Here is a 21906-nt window from a genome sequence, read left to right as displayed (position 1 = left end):
AATATGCATACATTTCCTAGGAATTAGTGAAAAGCTGTTAGGTCATTATGCTCTTCACTGAGATTCATTTGGGAACTGTAAGACTCTACATGGCTCTCATTAAATGAAGTATCTCCAAAAATAATACATTATTGTGCAGGCCTGCTTAAGATAATTGGTATAAATTAGTACTTTAATATATGACCTAATATGAATCAGTATAATATAAACTATGTGCAAACAGTGTAGAGCAGCATTAATGGATTTGCCAAGCTTGTCTGAAATTAAATTTGAAAGTACTCTGAAAGAATATTTTAGAGGAAATCTTCATAGCTTGAGTCTGTACTGTGGAACCAAGTTCTGAGTGTAGGATCCAGCTGGATGTTGACACACAGGGATACCATCTCTCTGTCCCGCTAAGACTGACTTTTCAAGGATGGAAAATGTGTATTTATAGGCCAGAAATACATGCATGCCACACTCAACAGCTCTCCACATCTGGACAAGAAAGGGAATATGGCAGTGGGTTGCACTGTGGCTCACTTGCCTGTTCTTTATATAAGTTGGGCAAATTACAGATCATCAGGACCAGGGATGTTCCCAAATTGTGGGAAACTACTTCAGCACTATCTGTGTCTCAAAGTAAGAAAGTAAATAAAGGTAATCAAAGTAGAAAAGATAATTGTATCTGGCATACCACCAGAGTCCTCATTTAGAAATTTCCATGCTATCACTTAGTCTGATTTCCTAAATAAACAAATGTCACAAGACCTTTATAAAAAAAATCACTGATTTTAAAGACTAAAAATGATGGCATAAATGTTGTAGCCCTGTAAATGGTTAATTTCATGCTCTTAAAAAATGGGGGGGGGTTAATAAATTTTTATTCTGATGATTCAAACATTTATGAACCATATTAGCTGTTTTTCCTTCAAAACTCTTTCTTCATTCAAAACCTTCATAGATAGAATCACATACATGGCCATATAACGGAAGTAAACTAAGAGTTTTAATGTCAAGTATATTTCTTTATTTCTCTCACACTGTATTTTGAAACAACTTCCAATTTTTAATAGTCTTCTCAAGTATGTCTACATGAACGGCATTAGTCTTTCCATTAATGAGACTGCATTGTATGTAATTCTACCTCACTTCTCACTGCATACCTCCCTCAATGCATTTTTATTTGTCCAATGATGTTGTTCTCTGTCACCCGGTTTAAAGCTGGGCTGCTATTACCAGGTGGCAGATGCTCTCTGTTAACCCTCTCCCCCCCCCCTCCAAGGAAAGGGAAAGGGAAAGGGAGAGAGACTTATGGGTTGAAAAGTTAAACAGTTTTAATAAACTATAATAATGAAAAAGAGTATAATAACAATAATAATAGAAATAATCAAATATATACAAATATATACAAATATATACAAATATATACAAAGCCAAGACTGAGAGCTTGGAAATCCTTCTCAGGCAGAGTTGCTCCCCCAGCACAGGCAGAGGGGAAAATGCAGTAGCTCCACCCAGCACGGGCAGAGGGCAAAATGCAGTACCTCCCTGCCATCACACCTGCAGGCTTTTTAACTGGAAACTGGCAAAGCTGGTACCAATCAGTGGAGACAGGAGAGCCCCTCCCTCCTGGGCCCCACCTCCAGGAGGCAGTGGGTTAGTGATAAATAGGAAAGTGAGAATGACATGTATGGGATGGAATACCTCATTGGTCAATCTTGGGTCACCTGCCCTGTCTGCTCCTCCCTGCAGGTTGCGAGCCCCCTTCGGCTCTTCACTCATAAGCAGTGAGGAATTTAGCAGTGACCTTGGTTCTCTAAGACCTACTTGGCCTGGTTTGGGCCAAACCAGGACATTCTCTCACATAACATAGCCAGGTGTGATCTGTAACATATCCATGAGAATTCATGTTTATTTGGCTAGTTTCATGTGTCCCTTTATCTTCCGGTTTTCCAGCACTCAAGCCCTCATGTTCTTTCTTCTAGACGTGATCTACACACTTCATTGCAAAATATATGGCCTGCATTTGCCAGTCTTAAAGATACAAATGTTTACCATTTAAAAACCAAGACAAAACTTATTTCTATTTTTCTCATCTTCCACTAATGCAATAGTTAATCTAAGACAAACACCATCAAAAACAGCAGGAATGGTTTAAGACTGAAAGAAATAAACAGAAAAATCTTTGTTATTACTATAGATCTCATACTTACCTTGTTGCATATTTGACAGTCCCTTTTACTGATCTTATAAAAAACAGTTGTTCTGATTATTCCAAGTTAAAAAATGCTAAGTCACTAGAGACAGTTTTAGCTTAACTAAACTGTTGATTCCTTTGTTAAATACGTATTCAGAAAACGGAAATGTTTCCAAAATGCTTTATGTCTATATACTTCTTTCCGGATAGCACAATAATTATTTTTTCTTACTCTAGCATGAAGCACACATTTGTCTTGAAAGGGCAGTTTTCCACAAGTAGCCTGTGAACTGTAGAATTAATCAGAACATGAAACCTGGAGCAACTCTTGCCAACTCTTGCTCATGTTAATAGCCCTTTTTCAGGAATCTTGCTGACCTCCATGAGATTCATGATACACTTACGCATTAGTCGTTGTCAGAAGAACTGATCTGAAGACATTTCTGGAGCACCAGCTGGCTCTGTTGTTTATCCTAGTGACAGCTTTTCTAATGAGTCTGCAGGCTTGGAGTCTCTTCATCTCTGATTGTGGTCCTGCTTTTTCTTGATCTTGAGATAGCAGGGGCAGTATCCTTCAGGGTAGCAGTGACAGTCTCTGTATTGACGTCTGCAGCAAAGACCTCAGAAATGGCATCCTCTAGGTGATGACAGGAGTCTCAGAAGTGAAGACTTCCTTACCAGTGTTCTGCCTGGGAAACAACAGAGGCTTTCCCTTATGCTGATTGTGGCGAGGATTAGGTACTGGTTACCTAGAGGCTGAAGAGCACAAGGGCAAAGTTTTGCTCCTGTGCCCTGGGCAGGCGACCCGCATGCCCCATGCCTCTTTCACTGCCTGTAGCTCACAGCCTAACCTCCAGGTCCATTGCTGTGCACAACAGAAGTGGCTGGTGGTTGCCTGTTTCCTTCACATCCCAGCAGCCTCTTACCCTGCCTGGTGTTCAGGTATTGTTCCAGAAGGACAGAGTATCCCGCAGATCCTGAATGGTGCCCCATCATTGCCAGTTATGTGTTTTGGAGCATATTAAGTACAGATTTGTTCTACTCATTGCGGTGCATGATGTGCCTAAAGGCATGAGGATCAGGGTAATAATCTGTCCCATGCTCCAGAGGAGTCTTCTGCTCCCTGGATTCCAGCATGGAACAATATATTGCATGCCCTCATGAGACAGGATGCAGAGAGTTTTGGCAGTGGGACTGTCCAGCAGAGGAAGTGTTTAGAAAGTGTCTCCATTGGACACAGGTATAAAGTTTAGTTTCAGCTCTGAGGTCCCAGGTGCCATAAATCCAGGTCCTGGCATCCATCCACTGACCTCCAGAGAGAACACTATCCAGGGGGAAGGAATGACCATGCTGCCTAACATCTGGATATTTAGCATCTGTAGCATCTGTTGATAACTGATATTTAGTTATTGTTTGTATCCTTCTAAACATGAGAGAGAAATACAAAAAACTGGACCATGTTTTTCTGGTTCAGGTGCGGGGCCCACTAGAGGACCATACATCAGTGTACCTACTGCTGAGAGAACTCTTATCTCTGGGAGTGTCTGGGTGCACGAAGAAGTAGAAGTGACACAGGATGATGCCTGGAGTGCTAGGGTTCTCCAAGAGGTTTAGACTGGACAGAGACATATAAACCAGCTTTCCTGGGCTGAGAGAGATAAAGAAGGTTAGAGAAGTTGATAAACATTTTAATTTTACTAGAATGCTTGAAGGTAAACTCCCCAGTGTGCTTTCCTCATGTTGTGCCCTGTTGTAGGGTAGTGTGAGGTGTTAGGTGTGTAGGGTTCTGAAGATAAGAAAAGAGCAGAAGAGAGCTGCTGAACTTCCCATCAGAGAAATGCAGAATTTGTGCTTCATGCCCTGATAGTATGTGTTTGTGTGTGTGTATGTGTGCATGTTAATGTAGAGCTACCAGGATAAGTCTTGGCTGTAGGCACGTTTTTTTCATTAACATATATTTTGGAAGGGACAAAGGCAAGAGAGACAAGGCTGCCTGGTACCTTTCCCAGGGAAGGAGACTGGCAGTGGTGTAAGCGTCAAGACTGACAAAATGCTCAAGGAACATAGAATCATAGAATCAGTTACGTGGAAAAGACCCTTAAAGTCATCGAGTCCAACCGTTAACCTAGCACTGCCAAGTCCACCACTAAACCATGTCCTTAAGTACCACATCTATATGTTTTTTAAATACCTCCAGGGATGGTGACTCCACCACTCCCCTGGGCAGCTTATTCCAGTCCTTGACAACCCTTTCAGTGAAGAAATTTTTCCTAATATCCAATCGAAACAACCCCTGGCACAACTTGAGGTCATTTCCTCTCATCCTATCACTTGTTACCTGGGAGAAGAGACCAACACCCACCTCACTACAACCTCCTTTCAGGTAGCTGTAGAGAGCAATAAGGTCTCCCCTCAGCCTCCTTTTCTCCATACTAAACAACCCCAGTTCCTTCAGCCACTCCTCATAAGACTTGTGTTCTAGACCCTTCACCAGCTTCATTGCCCTTCTTTGGACTCTGTCCAGCACTTCAATGTCTTTCTTGTAGGGACAGGCCAAAACTGCACAGAGTATTGGAGGTGCGGCCTCACCAGTGCCAAGTACAGGGGAACGATCACTTCCCTGGTCCTGCTGGCCACCCTATCTCTGATACAAGAAATGTTTCTTTGCACAGGAGCACAAAGACCACATCTGTCTTCTGTACAAGCAATGCAGAGCCTCCCAGGTGTTTCTGAAGCTGGAGGTGAAAGAGACTTCTGAAAGGGCTCCCAGCCATGGCCCTGACCTGTGCCTGTACAGACTGCAAAACTGAGAAAAGGTGACTGCTCTGTGAACACGTTTTGCAACTTCCACCAGGCCGTTCAGTGTCTATGCTGTTTGCCAGGTCCTTACCTCACCTGCTTTTCGCCTTCGTCCATATTGCACTGTATACACTGTGCTTTGTCTGCAGATCTCTTCCACTTTTTCTATGCTAAAAGTGCAGCTTTGCAATGTGAGCATATGAATCAACAATTCTCCATGTAACACGGGACTACGTACCAGTCTCACAGAGTGCAGCTGTCAGTGTGTTATGTGCCTGATGCAAAGCCTTCCACTGAACCAGTCCCCTCGGCAAAGTGAGGTTCTGCAGAGCACAGTGTCCTTCCGTGGGTCCCTTGCTGGGGACAGAGATACCTCTCCGTCTTCTCTCTTATACGAAGTGTCTGATATTCCATGGGCAACTAACTAAAGAGCAAAGATCAGTTTTCCAAAGTCTTTCTGGAGAAGCTAATAGTTACAGTTAGGAGGAAGGGAGCATGGTGCAAGGATGCATGTCAGGATATGGGAGGAAAGGATTTGGTGCAAATGTCTCAAAGTGGCATTTGAGAGATCCAACAGCAGACATGCTTGAGCTGAATTGTTTGACATCTATTTAAGGACTGTGGAGTGTGGAGAATAGATTTCTTTAGAGTTTAAGTGAATTGCCTATAAATATAGAGATTCAGAAAAATGCTGTGAACCTCCCTATAGATGTTTTTATTTGAAGCCTAATAAAGCATTAAAAGATAGCTCATCAGAAGCCAGTAACGAGTTTACATTTTGCAGAATACATTCTTTTTTCGAGTGATTTATTAAATGACCAGCTGGTTCAAGCAACAAAACATTACTTTGTTTTGAACGCATTTATAGTTCAAGAGTTTAACCAAAAGTAGTGTGAGAGAACACAAAGAATGCATTTCTTACCAAGTTCCTTTACTTTCCTTCTGGAGTGATAATGTAAAAATGATGCATTGGTCATTTTCCCATAAAAATCTGTTGTCAAAGGACCTAATGTGTATAAGTGAAGGCATTTTAGTTAACTAGGGCTAAAGGTTATAAGGAACTCTTTCTTTTATGAGTCTCTGAAAAGCAAGATTGCTTTAAAACTATTATAAACTTCTTTTTGGCTCTCTTTCAACCAAAACTACAACTTGGAAGCTTTCAACACATATTCTAGAGATTGATGAAATATTAAAAAGGAAGTCATTAGTCTTTTATATGAGTTGTACTTTATTCTTAGTATATCTTCACGTGGTTATAGACTTCTAACAATCTACTGAAGTTAGTAAACTGAAAGAGCACTTTCAGTTTCTAGAAGTTCAGTTCAAAAGTCTTTATGAACTATTACTGAAAAGGTTTTGGTCTTTTTCAACTTTATATCATAATTATGCCATAAATATATCACTAAGTAAAGCATAAACTAAATCATTCTTATAATGTCACTATTTAAACATAACAGTATGCTTAAAATTCTAATATACATGAAGCTGCTTCTTATTCTGTCAATGGTACTCCTAATTTAATTGCCTGTCTTTTTTTGTAAAAAAAATATTTTTCACTTTTATTTATATAAGGGACTATATATAAATAAAACATAAAAGTAGTACATAAACAAAGGAAGCTGATCTTTAAGTGCTATTATTCAGTAAAGAGCTTTTCAGTGACATTTTGTCAATGTAAATATGTAGATACTATCACTTCTGTTGATCTGACTGAGAGCTTTTCTTAAGAACCAAACTGCAAATATTACAATACCTTTACAGTTCACAGTTTAGTGAAAAATAATTTCATCTGTTCATCAACATTAAATTAATCTGTCTTCAGGTATCTAAATATCATAAGTGCTGACATGTATCTGAATTATCTGTACTTTTTTCTTTCATGTTAAATATTTTTTAAATTTAATTACTATCATATCTGAATAGATGTGTAATACTGTAATACTATTGAACAGGGAATATATACAACTATGTACGGGTAGAATATGCAACTAGTCTACTCTGCCATTAAATATTTAAAACAAACATCATAGTATGCATAGTATATATTTTTTCTATGCTTGATACAAATTTGCCTTATTTCCTTTAGTGATAAGCTTGCAGTTCAAAGGCAATTTTTTCTACACTTTACTTACCATGACTTGACAGAGGATTTTCAGCTGTCTGAAAGATACGATCAGAAGCTCTCATGCAATTCAAAAACATCTCAGTTGGCTAAAAACATTGCTCTGTTTAATGAATCTTTACTTCATTTTATTATTTTGCTGCAAAGTGATCACCATGGACAGTGCACAGTTATGAAGAATGTAAATAGTAAATGTCTAGGAGTTAAAGAAAACAACTAAAGCTCAATGATTTTAAACATTACGATTTTGGATGCTTTTTTTTACCCAGCAGTGAAGCTGTTTTCTGACTGAAGTCAATACTGCTTTTCCACTCTATCTATAAAAGAAGAGAACTTTGATAAATATATAGCATTTGTGCAACTAGGGTAACAAAGACTGGTACTTTTAACGATGTTTACTATTTAGTAGTACTATTTAATAGTACTTATCAACCCATATTTTTGTTTCTGTTATACACCCAGCCATAGTGGAGCACTGTTAGTGGCCATAGTGGTCATAATGGTAGTGGAATTAAAAAAAAAAAAGTTCCTGTCATTCACCATTATTAACTTTAAATTTCCTTCTCCTTCCTCTCCTCTTCCCTCTGCCATCTTTTTCTGTATGTACAGATGTTTGGGAGACTGAAAAATTTGTTAGATGCCATATTAATCCATTGGATACATGTAGCCTTCCATTACTGTGGACTAAGATTTTGTTAATCTTTTGCCCTTTTTACAGTATGTATGAAAAAGGTGTTATAATACATCTCATTTGCTATTTAATAAATGGTAATTGCAAATGTGTAGTATTTGTAGATTTCTACTTGACACAGTTCTATTTTGAAACAGTTTCAAATCTGGGGAAAGCATTACATTCATGAGGGGAGTGAGAAGAAAAAATTCTTTTATTGGACCAACCTGTTCTACACAGCTTCACTGGCCATGTAGACCTTTACCAGTGCAACCTGCCATGGTGTTAGTCACTACTTGCGTTGCTTTTTGGCACGGCAGAACCCTATAACTGTTCACCTAGCTCTAATCATTGAATTTGAGCCAAAAATATTTGAAATTTCTATTAAGCTATGAAAAGTTTGTCCTTTGGAAATGCTTGAGGGTTCAGATTGTGGGTTTGAGTTTTCAGAGTTTTCTGATTTCCAATACCACGCGCACCCAGCTTCCCAGGAGATCACCTTATTGCCACTTCTGACATTTACACAAGATTAGCACTGGAATAACTCTGTCAGTCTGCAGGGAGCAATCACTTCTTCTGCACTAGTGGATGAAAAAGAGTATTTTATTCCAGAAACCTAGCTACATTCTTCTGAATGATAGATATATCAGCTTTTTACATTTCTGCTGAAACTGAGGAAAAAAAGAGTGGCTTGATTTGAACACATACATGAAAACCTTCTTTATTATTTGAAACGCAGTATACAGTAACAGTTATTAGAAATTCATCTTTCCAAATGAGTAGTACAGATGATTGAAAAGGTCAAATGCCCTTTGATGGACACTGACTATTTATAAGGAAAGCTGACCTTCTTCTGTAATATAAAAACAAACAGTTTACAGTGGTTCTGTAAAAATCTAGAATACCAAAGAATAACATTCAACATGAAAAAAGAGGCAATGCAGACAGGTATTAAAAATGGTCTTTGGGTAAAAATGAAAGATACAGGTAAGGGTATTAAAAAGTCCAAGTTTAACTTTTAATATCTTACTAAATTCTAATGGTAAGTCTTTCACATGATTGCATTAGCAAGTATTTATTTATTCACAGACAAGAAAAGAATATTACTTAAAATTATGTTATGGCCAGTTTTGAAGTCTCAAAAAATCAGAGTTTCATGTTAAATAGTTCTTTAAATCATTCAGGTAAGGTTTTAAATGCTACAGACTGTATTGCAGACAAGAAAACATCTCTATTGTTGTGAAAAACAATCAAAGCTGATAATAGCACCAAATTTAAAGAAATATATATTTTATAAATATTATATAATGTATATTTTTATTTCTTTATTTTATTTTCCTGGACTTAGATTCATAGATTTCACTGGGCAAATTAAATTTAACACCTTTAGGAATGGGTTTATAAATTTCTATAACAGTTGTCCTTGTTCTCTCTGGAGAATGTCCCTGTTTACAGTTTAGAAACTCCCATTGCTAAAGGAGAGGAGTCTATGTACAAATAGCTCCTTCCATCCTCTGCAATCCCTCCTTAAATCCTTAGAAACCCTGGAGGTTCACACTAGGCAACAAGAGCAGTGACTGCATAGTACAAAGACAAGCTGGCTTGGCACAGTGTTCCTCACATCTAGGAGAGCTTTGCTTTAGAAATGATATAAGTTCAATGAATGGGCTTCAGAGCAGCTGCCAGCATTCATTTCTGGCAGATGACTAAAGGAGACATATGCCATGTGGAAGGCTCTTGCTAGTTTTCAAGGTATTAAAGGATAAGCACTAGAAGAACATGGCTCAGGGACAGGCTTGCCTACCATCCATGACGACTACTATAAAAAGAAAAATCTCCTTGATGATTATTGTAAAGATTATACAGAACATTGATGTGAACTCCCTTCCAGTACAGTTCTAGAAGAACACCAGAATCTGTCCATCGTAGCATACTACCCTCAGTAAAAAGAAATCTGGGGACCATATTTTATGAATAAGCAACATATAAAAATCTAAGCCATTTCAAAAAATCATGTAAGAATAATTTCCAAGTACAATTCTGAGTCACTTTTTTAGTAGCTTATATGCGTCAAAGAAACAATTAGCAACTTTTGATCTGTAACTAGTGAGAAATTAAGAAACAGCACTCACTGTTTACTTTCCTTTTCTTTGTTAATTGATGTGAAAAAGGAAACTGGGGTAAAAAAAAGGACTTAAACTGAAGGACAGTTCCTGAGATGGCAGAAAAAGGTGATTTCAGTGGACCTATGGTAGTTTGCACAAACTAACGATCTTTCTTTCAGCCTTCTCCAAAATAAAGTAAGACTGTATAATTTTAGGCAATTGACTCTTTGATTAGCTTGACTTGTGTTCCTCTTTTTCCTCTATCACAAGGAGAAACTCCTCAGTCAGAAGTCACTTATTTCTGAGACATGCCAAGAACTAGAATTATTATTATCCTAAGTGGGTATTATTGTCATATTGTGGAAGCAATGCAATATATAAATTTTAGACAACAGTCCTAAGTTACATATTTTAATTATTTTTCAGTGACTAGGGTTAGACTGCTGCAGCTTTTTTTTTTTTTTCAGCTTTTTTTTTCTTTTTTTCTCATATGCACATGCATAGCCTCATGATAAACTGCTGAGGATTAGGCTATTACTAGCCAGCCTTATAAGAATCATTACCTCCCTAAAATGCTTAGCTCTGAGATGGTTCTCATAGGTTTCATTACCAAAAGCCTGAGGATGCATCTAATTTAGACAAGAGTTCTGCATTTTCAGATTATGCTCTGATATGTATTTTCTGCTGGCAGCTTGACATGCTCTCTTTAGTAGTATTTGTATTGTTATTATTTTTACTATTGTTACTATTATTATTACTATTATTATTATCTATAATTTAACAGCTCTCTTTTAATAGCTATGTTAAGGTCCCCATGGTCTAAGCAAATATGGTATTGACCATAGTTTATGTCTACAATAATAAAAGAATTTCTCATTTCAGCAATTTTCTTTGCTATTTGTAAGGTTTTCTACCCTACATACTCAGGCTTCATTTTGTTCTGAAGACCAAAGGGTACTTTAGTATGTGGATGAATCACAGAAGCAATCTACCTGTCTACTCAAATTTTGTATTTAACAGGTAATATCACTAAGGATTTTATGGCAAAGGACAGGCTGAATCATTTCTGTTATTACTGCATTCTTAAACTGAGTTCATGACAACACAGGAAAGTTATAAAACTGTAATTTTAGGTGAGAGTATAATTTATCATTTCAACACAGGAAAAATTTCTTGTTTCATTTTACCAGCATAATTGTAGTGGTATTAATGAGTAGGAAACTATAACTGGTAAAATTTTCCCAGCTTAAGAGCTTAACAGTTTGTCAAAGATATTGGACCCTTTCCATAGCTGTAGCAAGACCTATTGGCTCCTGAACCAAATTCCAATTTCTTCCCTTCCCTTCCCACCCCTCCCCTCCCCTCTCTCCTCTCTCCTCTCCCATGTTATTCTCCACTTTGCACTTCTCATTACAGCATTTTCATCTACAGTTGGTAGAAGAGCTTCGAGAACAACAAGAAATATGCTCGCATACTCATAATATGCCATTTACTGTAGCACTCTCTCCTTCATATAGTTGTTTTATAATGCTTTCAGAATTAGGGTCGTCTGACTTAAACTTTTGATGAAAACATTACTGATTTGTTGGAGGTTCACAGATTTTCAGCTGGCTTTATTCATTTAAAGAAGGCATTTAATTTAGAAGCCTACTTTCCTAAGATTTGCTCTAGTCATTGAAAGAGATAGCACACTTACAGACTGTGATTTACCTTCCTTCTATCTTCTCCCTTGTTTCTTCCCAGATGTGACTTTTGAACTACTTTTGAGGAGTTGATATGAGGATGTGGTTTTACTTGAACATTTGGTAATACTGAGTATTAATTATTAGATTCTAAAATATAGATGACTAAATATTATTTGCATTTTAATTGTATTAGAGAATGATAGAGTATCTTTCCATTGGACTAAACTGTTAGTAATTACCGTAGTCACTCCTAATAAAGCTGATGAGATTTGGAAAGTGTATTTTTCATTTCTTGTCTTTCAGTTTCTGGCTTGGACCTTCAAATGATAATGCATTCTGCTAGGAGTTTTCATGTCTTTGTTATGAGTCGTTGTGAGATTGACTTTCCACTGAAGTTTTCAGTTCCTGCATCTGGTGGCACAAATGAAATGTTTGTAAGTGGTTTTATTTATTTTTTATTCTTCATATTTAATTTTGATATTTAATGTTAGGTAGCATAATGGTAGTTTTTGCTCTCTGTTAACGTCAGAGATTACAGCCTGAGAGTTTCAGATTAGACACTTAGGAAAGAAAAATCCACTAGAAGGGCAACGCAGCACTGGAATGGGCTGCCCAGAAAGGTTGTGGAATGCCCTTGGAGATTTTCAAGCCTTGGCTAGACAAAGCCACAGCTGGCTTTTTCTAGTGTTGGGCATAGCCCCATTCTGAGTAGGAACTGACGTACATGAACTCCATAGACATCCCTCCCAACCAGCATTTCTATCATACTGTGATAATGCTGTGGCTCAGTAAAATCAAAAAGGTAAAAAGAGTCAGCTGCCATCACAAGGGTTGTATGCCAGGACAACCATCCTTGAGAATTACAGCCTTTAGACTTTTTGATTTCCAGGAACTGCTCCATATCACACCAACATACTGTGCTAAAAAGAGATGATGAGAAAGCTGATCAATCCTCACATGTAGGTGATAGAGAGAGGTATATCACAAACCTAATTCTCTCTATTTTCATGGCTTATTTTGGTTTGATAAGGAGTTGCATCATTGTTTGCTCTGGGCTGTCTGCAAATTACATAGTTGTGTCCTTGTGATCTGAGTCAAACAGCATAGCCTAGGCAAGACAAGCAAAGAATTTGACGTAGGGATTGTTCAGGCAGTCTCTAAATCTCATGTATCACTATATTACCATCAAAGGGTGATTCATGGATCACCCTTATATAACTGGCTTGTCTTAATCGAGTTATAACTGATATACCTGTATTTTTTTCTACGTAAATTCATTGTTTCCTCTTTGTCATATGCAAATATGTTATTCCTGCTACACCTCAGCATAACTGATAGAGTTACTACAGAGCACAGCACAGTGCTTCTGTTGTTATATTTTCACACCACTAATGCAAGCAGACTCACCAACAAAACTACTTAAACTGTATGGTCTCCTAAAGTGTCTTTACCCTGGTAAATGCTCCTTGACGCATTATTGAGATTCATCAGTGAATGTAGGAAAAGAGTAATTTCTTTTTTATATTCTCTCTAATGCTGATGATAAATCAAAAATGTTGATAGGTTAAACTTGAAATAATAGCCACATCCTACAGGAATCTGCAGCAAAGGAAATGGATGTTACTTTATGGAATGACTGTATAAAATGAAGTGTTTAAGTAGAGAATAAAAAACTCCTATAAACAGCACTCATCATATTTTTCTCTTAGTGGGAATGCCATCATACTTGTGTATGCTAATACTATTTCTGCTGTTCAAATAGAACATTCCGTGCAGGGATCAGTGTTTCAGGTAACACTGAGCAAACTCAGTAGTTTGCTGTGACATCTCTACTGTAGCTTGCATTTTACCTCCTTTTTGAAACAGATAAATTCTATTACTGTGCCCTGCCTGCTTAAATGAAAGATACATTTTTCTTCAAGATTGGGCAGATCAGTGAGGGCCATAAAATATTAATGATGAAAGCTTGGGGAATTAGATGTGTCTGTGACTATAGGTTTATCTTGTTGGCAGAGCTTTCTCAGTCTAACACATTTCTTTTGTGTGATCTCCATCAGAAATGATATACTGTAAAAAATATTATGTCTGTTCAGATTAAAATATATGCGGTTTCTCAGACCAGATAAGGGGTCTGAATTTTTCATTTAATGATCCAAGTTTATTTAACAGCTTTATAAATTTTGCAGCAGTTTTATTGCTCAAAAGCAGAGCTGTTTGCCAGTATGCCGTTTCCTTTTATTTCTCTTGCTATCGCACTACTCTGCAGAATGCTGTTCCTCACATGGACCTAGAAGAATAGATAGAAGAACAGCGGAAGAAAATTCTTTTATAATCTTGGGCCATGACAAGGAAAAGATACTTAACCAGTTAGTTTCCATGGTGGTTACAATGTGTGCTGCAGGAGAAGCTATTAAAAGACTTCTAGTTTTTGACTAGTCCCTGTTATTTGGGCATTGAAGGAGAATGAGAAGTGATCGTGCCTTCTTCCTTTCCAATACTTTTTTTTTTTATCCCATGTGTTTGGGGCTTCAGCCACCTTCAGGGTACTACCTTCATGGTTTCAAAGTGTGGGAGGTAGTGACATAGGAGTTAATTTTTTTTTATGCCTTGTCCAGACCTGATACTCCATTTGTAACTCCAGTCTGTCCTTTTGAGGAGTTTCCGGTGGGACATAAGAAGGAGAGTCTTGTGCTCTACTGGAAATACATTCTTGTGGAACATTTTAACATTCTACTTTCCATTCTTGTGAGAACAACACTTTTCTCAAAATGTTGGAAAAGAAATGTAAGTTTCAAGGAGACTTGATACTTGTAAAGGACACCATAAGATTCCTCTTGAGGTGACTAGAAATCCTATTGCACAGCACAGTTCTGTCCTGTGCCCAGTGTGCTTCACAGAACAGAGATAAGGTGGTAGTGGTGGATGAGAACACTAGCCCATGGTGTCTACTTGATCTCATCCCTACCAATCTCTCAAAAAAAAGGGAAAAGAGCTTTCTTTTACTCTATAGTACAATGAAATACCAAGTGATATATTTCACAAACACAAGAAGAATCAAGCAGCTTACTATGTCATGTTGGCTTTTTGCATAGTGTTAAATGAAATCATGCATTGCTCAGACTTTCTAATTACCAGTATGCTGGTGGAGGAAGTCTTTCAGTAATTAACCTTTCAATTAATCAAAGTACATTTTCTGCTTCTCTCCATCTTCAATCTATTTATGTTTTTCTTTCCTTTATTTTTTGTCTTCTGCTTTGTGCTCTAGATCTTGCCTTTGAAATAATAAGATCAAGTCCCTGATTCACAGCTATGAAAATTCTGAGCTACACTGTAAGATGACAGACAGAGCAGGCTAAAGCTTATTTAATTCTCATAATTCTGAATTAACATATCAGTTTTAGTATAATAGAAAAATAACTGCCATGACCCATTTTTCTTGGCTAAAATCATGTACACTCATAAAGATGTTCTGCTTTTCATTCAACCTCAAAAGTTATTCATTTCAGAAATGTAGAACTCTTTTTTCAAAGAAGGACATAATTGTTCCTTGTATATACAATAGAACTTCAACAAACTGAAAACTGAGCTCACATATCACTGGCAGATTTTCTCCTCATTTGCCACAATATTCCCACTTCTCAGTCTGTATTTCTTAGATAGTAATTTTTGTCATTATATTCTATAAAAATGTGGAGCCATTTATAAACAAAGTACAGTACAAGTAGGAGGCTTACAAGCCTATATATGCAAATATGAAAGTATTGAGATTTTATGAATTTTTCTAAGCGTGTAGAATAGAGAGGTCAGGTGAAAACCTTAGAAATAATTTTCTATTTTATAAAGTAACAAAAAAGTGGAAACCATTTAATAATTGTAGTTTTCTGGAGCAAAAAACTGTATAAATATTTTTTTCCCTTTTGTATCCACTTAAGCAAGTATAATAACGTATTTCATCTTGGCTACATGGCAGATGCTAAATGCTAAATAATCTAAATAGTCTGCTAGTTGACCTGGTGTTTTATCAATATCTCTGCTGAATTAATTAAACATTACCTTGTGTATGTGTGTTCACATATTTTTTCCTTACACTCATACATACACTTAGAAAAGCCTACAAATGAACATCTAAAGAGAGAGCTTCCCATTGCAAAACAACATTGACCTACTTCTGAGGGTCATAATATTGAGGGATTTACCAATGTGCAATATTCAGTGCATATTTTTTCCATTTAAATAAATTGCTTAGGCTATTTAGAAATTTTGGCTGAAAAACAGTGGTCAACTTTAACATGGAGATCATAATTAACAAATTTTATGGGTCACAGTGGGACACCTGCCTCCTGGTTTACTTCTCAGTAAGACAAAATATGGTTTTAGTTTGGTGTCAATAAGAAGCATTTGAAATCAGAGTCAACCCTCCAGCTCCTCTTTTGGGAAGAAAGTTATCCATTTGGTTGCACTTTTAGAATTACAAAAGAAATAATGAATTTACTTGCAGCAACAGAAGGTTGAAATTGTAATGCTGAAAAACACAGTACAGGAAGATTCAAACAATAAAAAAACCTCATCTTGCAATATTGAAGAAAATTTTTCCGAAACCTATTTTTCCCAATCCTATTTCCAAATTCTATTTTCTGTCTTTAACAATGTCTTCAGGACTGATAAGAACTATATGAATATTACTATAAATGTTCATACAAATCCTATTTTACATAGATTTACTTCAGTTAGACTTACACTTTTCCACATTTTATATTAATATTCTTTTGACTAAATTTAACAGATCTAGCACTATGCAAAATATGAATTTTAGAATCCAAACTGCAGCAAGAAATGTTTAGACACCTATCAACTGGACAAAGAAACATTTCATGACATCTCTGCAAAATTATAACAAACATGATAAAAATGGTAAGTATTCCCAGGGAACAATTTTAATCAAATCAAAGACTGGAAATAGAAATCATTACAAATATCTCAAAATAGCTAAATTCATAATTTATCATGTCTCTTCTCCAAACAAAAAAAAAAAATCTAAAAGCAGGCTAAGTGTGTTAGATAAATTATTAATTGCAAATTATTTTCACGTCAATAGTTAGGAAGCAATTCGTTTGTTGTTTCTGTTAAAATTGGAACTGTCCTGTCATGAATCAGCCCCTTCCTTCCACATTAGTTTACACATTTCCTTTGGATATTTATATTCAGCAGTGTAAAATGTTAAAATACAAGCTGATACTAAGCAAAAACATAAGTGTCCCGTATTTTAATTTTGCAGAGTACTGCTGGGGGTTTATTTGGCAGAGAAGTGTGAATTAAACTAGTGTTATACTCAAATATAGCTGAATAGATTGTTGCTACCCTAATTAAAACATCTTGTCAGCAAATACTTCAGGAATATGCATTTTAATCATACTGCTTTTGGTGGAATATTTCAGAGTGAATGGCATTTTTTTCCTAAAATTTTTCAAAATAGCAACAGTAGCTAACATAGGTTTAGTATAATGAGATATCTGGAAAAGTATTATCACAGAATTATAGAATCATAGAATGGTTTGGGTTGGAAGAGACCTTAAAGATCATCTAGTTCCACCCCTGCTGCCATATAGCATATAGCTATAAGTCTGACTGCTTTTCTGCATCAGGAAAAGACCTTTTACAAATTAACATCATGATTGTATTCAAATGTAACGAGTATATCACTGCTAACAGAACAGCAAAGGGGCTTTAGTGCTGCCTGTTCAAAAGAAGCTTGCAAATAACATCCCTGAAAAGGTACTTGCTGATGTGATGCACTGGTCTCCAAACACTAGCTATGAAATCACGAGAATCAAAGGAATTGATGTAAAGAGATTAAGCTTTTATGTCAATAAGGCAATAATTTTATCTATTAATTTAATTATGCCATACAATGAGCAAATAAAGAATAATGCAATAAAGATGATGGGAAATTTATGTGCAAGAATTATATAAAATGCATTCAAATATGATTATGCTGGTACAGAATAAACATTTAAAAAAGAATTAGCAGAAAAATTAAAAGAACATTTTAAAAAAAGCCAATAATGAGGAATTAATGTTGTAAAGATATTTACTTAGGTGAACCGATTAAGCTTCAAAAAGATCTTGGACATCTGCAGGTGGGAACATCTGCTTGAGCAGACATTCAGGGTCAGAGTAATGTAATCTTTATGATAAAATCTCTTTATTATCCTAATAATATGAAATATATTACTCTATGCAGTGTAATAAGATAATATTGTATGTTTTGGTTTTAATTCAAAAAGCTTAAAAAAATACATTTACAGGTGACTTGGCAATCAAGTTGTTTCTTTTTAAGGTTTGCTTGTGGTAAACTATACTCGTCTCTCTTTTGTACCTTCAGTATGACCTCATAATTTAACTTTTTAGCTTGATTAATGTTAAATTGACACAGATTGCCTGTAACTGTCATTCATTACTAAACTATTATTCAAATTCTTATTTTATTCTATTCTATTTCCAATAGTTAACATATCCTGTTTCATAACTCCCTAACTGAAATTAAATGGCAGGTTTGCAACCATGCAGAATCAGGTTTACCTGTTTGTTCACAGTTTGCATGTTAATGAAGACTGTTCAAATGCTGGGTCAGAACAAGGATGAGGGAGGTTTTCTGGCTGTCCTTCCTAGATGCCCACATAGGGTAAAAGTCCTTTTGGAAGGAGGAAAACTTTGATCTTTTTCTGAGAGCAGCTGAGCATACTCAACATGTGAGAAGGGCCTACAAGAAAGCTGAGGTGGTGGAGGGAGAGTCAGATAGCAGGGACCCCACAGCACTGACAGGGAGCAGATGCATAGACCAGTCTTGGAGATGATTAGGGGGATTTTTTCCTGGGGAACCAAAGTGATTGTGCAAAGTCTGTTGCAAGCAGGAAACTACTAAATGTTGCTAATCTGAGAGATTTCACAGACACAGAGGGCCTGGGAGTGTTTGTTACCAAAGTCTTTTATTTCTATTCTATCTTGTTTTGAGCTGATGCTTTTCTAAAAAGGTAAACGGTTTTGATTTCTGTTCTAATAGACCTAGCTGCAGGTGATCAGAAACACCCTGGATGCTCTGGTATGAGCAGCTCTTGCAGTTTCATCTCAGCAGGTTATGAAGCAGATGAGTGCTGGCCTGCTGTACTGCTCCCATTGCAAACCCTGTCTGAAGGTAGCGGTGAGGGGTGCTTTTTTAAATTAGCATAAGGGATATCACTACACTAATTCTCTCAAAACACCTTCAAAATATGAGCTTGGGAACTTAAATTTGTTATTTTATTAATCAAAGTCATGGTCTTAATGGTGACACTGAATTTACGATATATTTCCTACCTCTTGCTAGTTAATACACTCGACATATGGGAATTACTTGTCCATCCATCCTAGAGGACATAAGTAAATATTACCCCTGCCTTACTATTAGTCTTACCACAAGTACTGGCTCTCAAACTAGTTGGTTAGCATGAATTAAATACAGTCCCCAAACTGTATATAGTTAAAGTTTATTATTTGTTTCACTCTCTTAGAATCACTTTCATGTCCAGTAGCTTGGCTTTTTGATTGTGAGCACATTCAGCAAAAGACGTTTTTATGGTTTCTTTACCTTCATATTTGCAACAAGATTGCTAGTAGTTCCTTCTCCTCCATTGTACTCCAGTTCTTAAAATCTCATTTTGCAGGCTAAGCTTTATGTTAGTTAACCATTAGTTTCCAGGAAAAGTGTTGTTAGATAGAAAGTAATTTTTAAAGAAACGTTGAATATGTGCTATATTTCGTGGATATGGAAGATACTCTTCCATACAGATTTTGTGGATAGAAAAAATTGAAATATATTCCTAATATCTAGTCCCTTTAGGTACTGTATGATCCTTCTAATGTCTTATACAGCTCTATATGGTCCATGATCCCTCCACAGTTCTATACAACTCTATAGTCTTAGATATGATCATCTTGAGTAGTATATGTTTAATTTATTACACGTAATTGTGCATGCATACCAATATGCATTACATTCATCCTACGAGCATTGTCTTTGAACAATTTTTCCTTTGGTTTGCGTAGTACTACTGCTGAAAGTTCTTTTAAATAGTCACAGCTAGACAACTTGTGTTTATATGGTTCTTTCCTATGTGAAAATCACAGATTCTAAGAAGCAGTATTTTCTTTCCTGACATACTAGCTAAAACATGCTGAGATGTCTTTATATCCATAACCAATGACGCATTCATTTTACTGCTTAACTAAGCAATAAAAATGCACAACAGCATTTAAATAATAACTTATCATGCTGAATTCAATCATATTTTACCATTGAGTCTCACTATTGTGCCTGTTGATACATGTTCTGTCCTTGGCCTCTCTCCCACCATGAAAAAAATTGAGTGCGTGGAAACAGGCATTGGATCAAAACAAAATGGAAGGATCTAACTATTTAAATAATTTACATTTTTGCACTTCTTTATAAGTGATTGTACACTGTAAGCCAGTATATAAACACAAACTACATTTTCATGTAGTTTAACAGAAACAACAAGCGATAAAAAAGCACTATGCACTACTGAGCTACAGAACCTGAAATATTCATGGGGGAAAAAAAACACCACCAAAATGCAGATAATGTATAACCTGCAATGTATTTCGAATAATCTTTGTTTCTGTCGATATGCAAATGAAAAATAACTAGACTGTTTATTGCACACCAACTTGATGGAATATACTGCCTTTAGGCAACAAACTGTCTGACTTTTCAAGTAGCACTTTGAAATAATGTATTAACATAGTTAAAGAGAATCTCAGAAAGATGTCATTTCACCCATTGATGTTACAAGGTTATATCATATTGGTGTTACAGGATTTGTACAATCAGAGTTCAAAAGGACATTGAAAGCCTAGGCTGATACCTAACTGCAGTCCGGATGTATTAGAAAGTGACACAGAAAATAGTGATTTTGTGTGAGAATCTCAATGGTCGTTAAAGCTCAAATATTCAATGGTATAAAAATAGCAGTAACTCTTCTATCTCTCCTCCTAAACCCAAATTTAAAAAAACCTACACACATGCTGAGCAACAATAGATATTATGTCATATTGAGAGCTGATGGCACCTAAAACTATAGCTGCATTCTGACTTTTGGTTTCATGCTCTGGAAGTCACCAGGAAGAGCAGGATGCAATTGCAGCATTTTCCTTGTCATCTCACAGCTCTTCCTGAAGCATACCTCCAAAATTCCATGGTAAAAAATTAAAAATACCCTAACAAAAACCATGCAAATATTTTGCCAGCAGAGATTTCTAAGAAGGTTCTAGTACATAAGATAAGCCCCTCTTATTATCATACCTACTTCCATCAAAAAGTGACAACTAACAAAACCAGAATTTTGTGGCTTTTCCGCCCTTGCTTATTCTTTACATTAAGGATTTATATAAAATTAACAACTGTAAACTTAGAATAGAGCCCAATATCTGCCTGATTTTCCAGTTGCAGGCAATTCAGCCATTTTCCTCTAATTTACTACAATTATATGCCTGAGTCACACATTTCTAATATACAAATCAGTGAGTCACGGTGTGCTTGCTTGGCTACATTCACAGATATGGTTAGTCCCACTTCCCTCATCCACACACACAAGAGGCAGTCATAAAATTTGGTTGCTAAATATTTACAGTTCAAAAATATTGATTATCAACAATACCGTGAACACTTTCTTTCCCAAGAAGACTGTGTCTGTGTTTGATGAAGATGTGTCCATGGCCTCTAGAGATCCGATTAAAAAGCGCATTCTCACATAGCTTGCTTCTAAGTAAGCTTTCAGCCATGCCTTAGTTATGCTTCCTCTGAAACTCTGCGGACATCATGGCTCAGACCACCACCTCTTACCATGCTGTGTCCTGCCTGACACAAGCACAGCTTTTGGAAGCCTGATAGTATTGTGTGCCCACATTAGCGTTTCCTCCTGCAATTATTAAGTGACTGTTCAGTTTGCACACTGGAATACTGAACACGTTTCTGCTTAGCTGGGTTTTGTTCACACATCTTCTAGGATTTTAGGGTTTTTTTGTTGTGTGGGGGTTTTTTGTGTTTGTTTTTTTCACACTGCTTTTTTTCCACAGATTTTCAGATAGGCTTTTGATGTTTGAAAAGTTTTAAGAATATTTTAGGAAATACAACTGACTATATTGTCTACTAATAGACTATTGGGTGGTAGAAGTGGCAGACTGGTGTTTACTTCAGCTATCTTTATCTAAAAGTTAAGGATCTAGGCTAAACTAGTTACGTAGGTTATTTCTATAGCCAGTAAATAAAGAGGAAGACATATCGAAGCAGC

This window comes from Nyctibius grandis, chromosome 5 (assembly GCF_013368605.1).
Source record: "Nyctibius grandis isolate bNycGra1 chromosome 5, bNycGra1.pri, whole genome shotgun sequence".
In the NCBI taxonomy this organism is placed as follows: domain Eukaryota; kingdom Metazoa; phylum Chordata; class Aves; order Nyctibiiformes; family Nyctibiidae; genus Nyctibius; species Nyctibius grandis.
Note: the sequence above shows the minus strand (reverse complement) of the source record.